Here is a 7,607-nt window from a genome sequence, read left to right as displayed (position 1 = left end):
TACAAAATTATACACTCCAATGAGCCGGAAAGGGGCTTTTGGAATAATTCTATTGAAAATATGTGGGTTTTCGCCTTGAAATGATCTTCCTGAAATTATCCCCTTTCTCTCTTTATAAATATTAAAAGAAGGAATCTGAGCTTACTGCTTCAAATCTCTATTCAGGGACTTTTCTTCTGCCTCCCAGGAAAGCAACCAGTCATTTCTGAGGAAGAAAAGGACGAGGCTGGCACAGTTTCCTTTAACATAACAACCCCACCCCCCTTCTGAAATCCACTTTTGGAATACCCCTGACCAATCCCTCCTTGTTCCCCACTACAGCTAAGCTGGGATTTGCTGGAATATTGTGTGTCAGTGTGGGGTGTGACAGAGGAGCCACTCCAGGAAAGGTGGCAAGGGGAAGGTGAGGAAGGCTAGAGAGACAGGCAGAGAGAGACGGGGAGAAGCAGGGACAGGGATGAAGGGGAGACAGAGACAGTGGCAGTGACAGAGAGACAGAGATGAGAGATATACAGAGAGATACGAAGAGACAGAGAAAGAGAGACAGAGGGACAGAGAGAGAGACAAAAAACAGAGAGGAAGACAGAAAGAGACAGAGAAGGAGAAAGAGAGACAAGGACAAAGAGAGGGAGATAGAGTGACAGAGGGATGGAGAGGGGCAGGGAGAAAGACAGAGAGAGAGAGAAAGAGGGAAAGAGAGAGACAAGGCATATACACATCCACACATACCCAGAAAGAGAGGCAGGAGGGAAAGCAAGGGAAGATAGAGCAGAGACCNCTTTGACTGTTTTCCAGAGCTCCTATATTAGTTCTAAGCCAGTCTCTGGTTGTTTTCTTGATGCTTCCATGGGGTGAATGACAGCTTGGAGCTTCCTAGTCTGCAATTTTGCGGCTGTCACTCCTACAGTGGACAGTACATTAGAAGCACTCAAATATCTAACTGCACATTACAGGGAAATGAACAGCATCACTGGTGTGAATGTCTGCAGGGAGGAAGGTACCAGGGATAATTGGGATCAGAAAAGGCCTTGGAGAAGGTATGATTTTTGAACTGAAAGAGAGGAAGGAAAAAGCCAGGAAAGCAATTCAGGAAAGCACAAAAGCAAAGACCTTGAGGTGAAGAGGAACCTGGTTTGTTCTAGGCCCTGTTGGAAGGATGGTGTGGCCAGAGCCCAGGGAGGCCTGGGGATCAGAGCACACAGGGCCTGGGGGCTGGGATGAGCAGCTCGACCTGTATTCTGTGATGAGAGCCCACGGAGGGCTTTAAGAACTAAAGAGACCTTGTGATTTTTGTTTAAAAGGACAAGGCTGCATTGCAGGTAAGGCCTAGAGTGGGAGCAGGGAGACCAGTGAAGAGGCTGGTGTAGAGGCCCTGGCAAGAGATGAAGCTACAGTCTGGGAATTAAGGGTCAGTTCTTAGCAGGGGTCAGAGGAAGCAGAATTTAGTGGGAATAGCTGGCAGCATCCCTGCAGACTTTCAGAGGTGGACCAGGGAACATTCTTGGCCAAGTCAAACCAAGACTGGTGCTGGGACAAGAGGCAGGAGGGACATTTTTGTCCCTGTGGCTTCCTTTGAAGTTTTGAGCTCTGCCTCTCCCAGATGAGCCTTTCCCCAGGGAAAAGAAGACAAACTGTGTCTCTGGGATTTCAGAACCAGCCTCTGAAAGGTTTTTCAAACAGGAACTGGACCTTGAGAAGATGGGGAAGCTGGGCCCAAGGAAGGGCTGTGGCCATTGCCTCACAGCATGTGGTCCTCCTTTGGGGGAGATGAGTCAGGGACTGCATCACCCGGTTCCTGCTAATACTCAGATGTCAGCATTTTCAGTGTGTTTGAGGTTAAACGCAAGGATTCCATAATTGGGCTGGCCTGGTCAGAGTCCTGAGCTTTCTGGCTCACAGAGTGATGCTGTGCTGGCCACTCCCCCTCTCTGAGTCTCAGTTTCCTCATCGGTACCACTGGGGTGATGATAGTCCTCACCACACTGGTTATTGTGAACTGTGTGAGATAACACATGAAGAGCACTTAGCAAGGCGCCTGGCTCACAGTGAGTACTCAATCACTGATTTTTGCGATGACATTTCTATTTACTGTGATAAGAGTAAGTATTATCTGGGGACCCTGGTAACAATTTTAGGCACCCAGCATAACCACAAAATCTCACTTGGTTTGGTTTGGGAGGATGTCAGAGAGTGAGCTCCACTTCCTGTTCCTTATTTAGCCACGGACCTCACCTATTGTCAGGCCACACAGCCTATCTCTTGTCCAAAGTGAAATGTCATGGGTCAAAGAGAAGGAAAGATAGCCTGTGACCAGGAGGACCACAAGGACCATTTGAGCTGGACCTTAAGGTTGGGCGGGAGCAACACAGGCCAAGACAGCAGGATGCCATTCCAGGAGAAGAGAGGAGCCACAGCCAGGGCTTAGAAGTCGAAAAATGATTCTTATTCTTTTCAGGTAGTCAGAAGAGAGTGACTCATTTTGGCCGCAGTGGAGAACTTGTGATGGGATGGTGGGTACAAGGAAATGAGGTTGTAGCTAGATCATGGATGCCAGGGTGGGGGAAATTGGCCTTCACCTTAGAGGTGACAGCGGCAGGGGGTTATGACTGTTTCTGAGAAAGACAGGGCCATCCTCAGAGCTGGACGATGTGAAGGTCACTCCATCAGTTTGAATATAGGCAAGAGGCCCAGAGACCTGCTGGAGCCTCTCTGTGGTCTAGGCCAGGGGTGTGGAGGCCCACTTTGGGCAGTGAAAATGCAGATGTAAGGAGATCCCACAGGTATGAAGGGGGTAGAATCAACAGGACTTGGCAACTAACTAGAAGGGGCAGGGGTGAGGGAGGACCCAAGCGTGACTCCCAGATGCCAGCTTGGGCAATGGGGTGGTTGAATAGAGGTCAAGGATGGAGGCGGTTTGGGGAGGAAGATGGCGGGGGTGGGGACAGCTCTGAACACACCTTGCCTGAAGAACCCATGGGCCACCTGCACCAGCACTTGGCTCTGTAGGTCTGGACCTGGAGAGAGGTCTCAGGATTGGGAACAGGTATTTGACAGCATGTATTGCCCTGAGTTTGGCTGGCTTGTTGAGAAGACAGGTGAAGGAGAGGAGGCGGGGCAGGTATGCCAGTTGCTGCTCTCTCTTTGGCCTCAGCCCTGGGACAAGCTTGTCCCTCTCCTCTGCTACCCTCCCCCTCTTCTTCTCATCTCACTTCCTTCTGGCTCTTACTTAGCTGCGTCATTTTAGGGAACTTGGAAACCAGGCCCGGTGTCTTTAACTTACAAAATTATACACTCCAATGAGCCGGAAAGGGGCTTTTGGAATAATTCTATTGAAAATATGTGGGTTTTCGCCTTGAAATGATCTTCCTGAAATTATCCCCTTTCTCTCTTTATAAATATTAAAAAGAAGGAATCTGAGCTTACTGCTTCAAATCTCTATTCAGGGACTTTTTCTTCTGCCTCCCAGGAAAGCAACCAGTCATTTCTGAGGAAGAAAAGGACGAGGCTGGCACAGTTTCCTTTAACATAACAACCCCACCCCCCTTCTGAAATCCACTTTTTGGAATACCCCTGACCAATCCCTCCTTGTTCCCCACTACAGCTAAGCTGGGATTTGCTGGAATATTGTGTGTCAGTGTGGGGGTGTGACAGAGGAGCCACTCCAGGAAAGGTGGCAAGGGGAAGGTGAGGAAGGCTAGAGAGACAGGCAGAGAGAGACGGGGAGAAGCAGGGACAGGGATGAAGGGGAGACAGAGACAGTGGCAGTGACAGAGAGACAGAGATGAGAGATATACAGAGAGATACGAAGAGACAGAGAAAGAGAGACAGAGGGACAGAGAGAGAGACAAAAAACAGAGAGGAAGACAGAAAGAGACAGAGAAGGAGAAAGAGAGACAAGGACAAAGAGAGGGAGATAGAGTGACAGAGGGATGGAGAGGGGCAGGGAGAAAGACAGAGAGAGAGAGAAAGAGGGAAAGAGAGAGACAAGGCATATACACATCCACACATACCCAGAAAGAGAGGCAGGAGGGAAAGCAAGGGAAGATAGAGCAGAGACAGAGGGAGAGCAAGAGGGAGAGGGAGATAATGCTAGGGAGAAAGGGAGAGATGCGTAAGAATAGAGAGGGAGAGATGAGCTGGGGGAAGAGACATGGAGACACTGAAACCCTGGATACTGAGTATTAAAGGAGAAACAGAATATGGGCGGGGGGAGGTGGGGAGAAGAGAGAAAGAGAGAGAAAGAGGAAGCACGCTGAGGAGAGAGAAAGTAGCACACAGATGCAGAGAGACAAAAAGGGAAGACATAGGAATAGAGTAATGGGGAGGGCTGGGGAAGAGACAGAGCTAGAGGCAGAAAATGATAAAGAGAGAGAGAGGCCCAAGAATGGAGACGACACAGATTGACAGATGGGGTAGAAAAGAGCCAGAGAAATCGCAAGTCAGGAAGGAGGCAGGGGAGAGAGGCTGACACGGAGGGGTGGATGAGGAGACCTGATGGGTTCTGCAGCCTGCATGCAGGTGCAAGTGTGTGGCTTCTGAGCACGATGGCCTCTCATGGAGGGAAGCCCCTTGTTCCCAGCCCGGCCCCTCTGGTGCCTTCCTCAGTGCCTGAGAGTGGGGTGAAGCATTGCCTGCCTTTGATGCACAGAGGGAGGGGCAGAGCAGACCAGTTAATAGGAGTGTGGTTTAGAAGACAGGCAACTCCGAGTTCAAGCATCAGCTCTGCCAATCTCTGCCAACCCCCTTGGGGACTTTACTCAGTCTTGTGGAGCCTTGGCTTTCTTATCTGGAAAATGGGGACAACCATACCTATCTGCATCGTAGGGTGGCCACGGTGCCTGCAGGACGCCTTGCTGTAAAGGGCTTGGCACAGCACCTGAGTCAGCTGCTATTGTCCAACCTGGAGTGTAGTGTGGGCTGCAGTCCTTCTGCGATCTCATAGTCCACCAGCAGACACCTGCTGTGTACCCCTCCAGGGGTATGGTTTGACCCCTGGAGACCTGGGGGTCAAACCATACCCCACAGGCAACTTGGAAGAAGAAATCCACAGGAGGGAAAAAAAGTAGGAAGTCTTGGTGGCTGGGAGAGTTCCAAGAGGGCATTTCAGGCAGCTGTGATGGGTTCAAGAGGAAACGGAGGCTTGGGTGCACTTCCCTGGTCTCCACCTCCTTGAAAGAGAACCCAGGGAGGAGGAAAGTGTGACCTTGAGCCGGTCCAGGGCTTCTGCCTGCCTGGCTGACCCAGAGCGGGTTGGACTCCATGCTCTGTGAGGGCCTTTGAGGTCCTAACAGTCAGGGGTTCTCGAAGTCCATGATTGTAAGCAGCCCAACTGGGGCTGGGGGGCGATGGGGAAGGGTGTCCCCTACTCCTCCACCTCCTCCTGCCAAGGCTGCGGAGGGAACAGAGGCTGCTGCCTTCTGAAGGATTTGTCACAAAGCGCGGTGGTCGGTTACCGGTTACCACATAAGCCAAGCCCTTGATCTGCTGTGTTTGAGGAAACCCTTTGTTCGTTTCAAGTCTCTATTCTCTCAGCCAGGGCTGGTGCGGAGACCGAAGCAGTGAGCTTTCTCTTTCTTCCTCTTCTTTTTGGATTTTTAAAAATAACTGGCTTGTGCATTCAGGCAGTGTTCCAGAATTGGGTTCCCAGGCTGGGGTTCAGGGCCAGGGACTCCAGCAGCCCCTTCATCCCAGGAAGGCCTCAGGGGAGGGAGAGCCTAAGGGCTGATGGGGAAGGAAGGGTACACACAGGTGCTTGAGAGAGGCTTGGGCTCAGGAACCAACACTGAGGGGAGACTGAAGATGGGGTTCTAACTCTGGCTATGCACCCTACGCATGTCCACTGTATCTTCTTGTGGACCTCAGTTTTTTTCAGTGCAGGGTTGGAGGCCGGAGCAGAGATGGCCACTTTTTCCCATGGCTGAGTCCATGCCAGACATTGCTCATCAATCGCCCTTCCCCACAGAGCTTGGATGAACACCAAGAAGTCTTTTCAACACCATGCTCTGGGTATCTACTGCCAATTGCATTTGGCATGCAAAATGAGACCTGCTTCCCGTCCTGAGAGAAGATCATCTCTGAGGCACCAGCATGAAGTAGGGATGCAATAAATATTTGTTGGATGAATGGGCACTTCTTTTTTTAGCCCTTACTTCATGCCAGGCGTTGTTCTGAGTACTGTTCTAAACGGTGAGCAAAGCAAAGTTCCTGACCTCAATCTCACATGTGAGGGAGACAGGCAATAAGCAAATAAGCAGAGAAATAGATCAAATATCAGGTGGTGATCAGTGCCATAAAGAAAAGTTAAAACAATAGAGAGTGACAGGCTGTGGGTCAGTATGGGGGCACGTTGTGGATAAGGTACCCAGAGATCTTCTGGGAAAGAGATATGGAGCAGACAAAGTGAGAGTCTCCTCAGAGTCCATCACTCTAGGACTTTGAGTCTAAATTTGTCTGACTCTAAGATTCTAATTTCGTTAAGATTCTAGAATCTCGTGAATCTAGGAACCTATAACTAAAATTATAGATTTTCACTGCTCTCACATTCCATGACAATGATGCTAGAATTCTGTGACTCTGAAATTCTAGGCTTCACTGATGCATCTTTTTGCTTGAATAGACCAGGATTCATTGCCTACCCTCTCCCCACTACCCCTAGGAAATAGAGCTGAAAATAGAAACAGTCAAAACAACAAGCCATTCCAGCTCTAAGTGCCATAGTAAACAAATGGTCCAATGTTGCTCTGATAGTTTAATTGCGGCAGTTCCAGACAAGCCCATTCATGAAGGATCTTTAGTTGATGGAGAGGAGGAGTGAGCACCCAGGGAAGGGAGGCTTGTAGGTGGGCACTTGGGGGAGGTCTGCATCACCACCCCAGCTGAGGATGACGCTCTGAGGAGCCTGTTGGGTTTCAGCAGCCAAAGCATTGGTGTTTGGATCAGGCCCCTTTGCTTTTAAGGATCACAACGGTGGCTATTTTAACTGGCAAAGTAAAGAAGGGTCTCTTTGAGAATGTGGTATTAGAGCTAGATTGGAAGACTTAAGAAGATACTAGGTTGACAGAAATCCAGGCAAGTGAGTCCCAGGCAAAGGGGAAGAGCAGATTCAAAGGTCCTGAGGTGAGAGAGAGCTTGGCAGGTTCCCCAAGTACTCAGAGCATAGGACAGAGAGGAGACGATATCAGAGGGATAAGCAGGGGCTGTGTCCTATAGGGGTTTGGAGGTCAGGGTTAGGAATATGGAAGCCACTGGAAGGATTTTAACAGGGGAGTGACATGATATAACTCCATATTCAAAAGATTCCTAAGTGCTTTGAGTAGAAGAGACTACTGGTGGCAACAGTGGAAACTGAAAGACCAGTGAGAGTCCCCAGTGTTTCAGTGAGAAATGATGGTGGTTTGGATTTAGATGGTGGCAGTGGGTCCATCTGTTTGTCTACCACTTTGTTCTTCCCTCCTTTCTTCCATTCTTCTATCTCTTCATCCATCCATCCATTCACCCACCTGCCCATCCATTCATCCATCCATCCATCCAGGCACCCACCCATCCATCCATCCATCCATCCATCCATCCATCCATCCATCAACCCACGCACCCATCCACCCACCCAC

At 49.9% G+C, this 7,607-nt stretch overlaps 1 protein-coding gene across 1 annotated transcript in view; it reads left to right on the top strand.

The window, feature by feature from the left end:
* Positions 1–2,001: 2,001 nt before the first annotated feature.
* LOC108529969 (uncharacterized) overlaps positions 2,002–7,607 on the top strand; it is an 18,567-nt gene continuing 12,961 nt past the window's right edge. Inside the window, exon 1 of the mRNA XM_017872528.1 lies at positions 2,002–2,045. The gene's annotated coding sequence lies outside the window, so the exon portion shown is untranslated. The remainder of the gene's footprint in view (positions 2,046–7,607) is intronic.

The sequence above is a fragment of the Rhinopithecus bieti genome, unplaced genomic scaffold (genome assembly GCF_001698545.2).
Source record: "Rhinopithecus bieti isolate Rb0 unplaced genomic scaffold, ASM169854v2 scaffold_7580, whole genome shotgun sequence".
NCBI lineage: Eukaryota > Metazoa > Chordata > Mammalia > Primates > Cercopithecidae > Rhinopithecus > Rhinopithecus bieti.
This window is presented reverse-complemented; position numbering and strand designations above follow the sequence as displayed.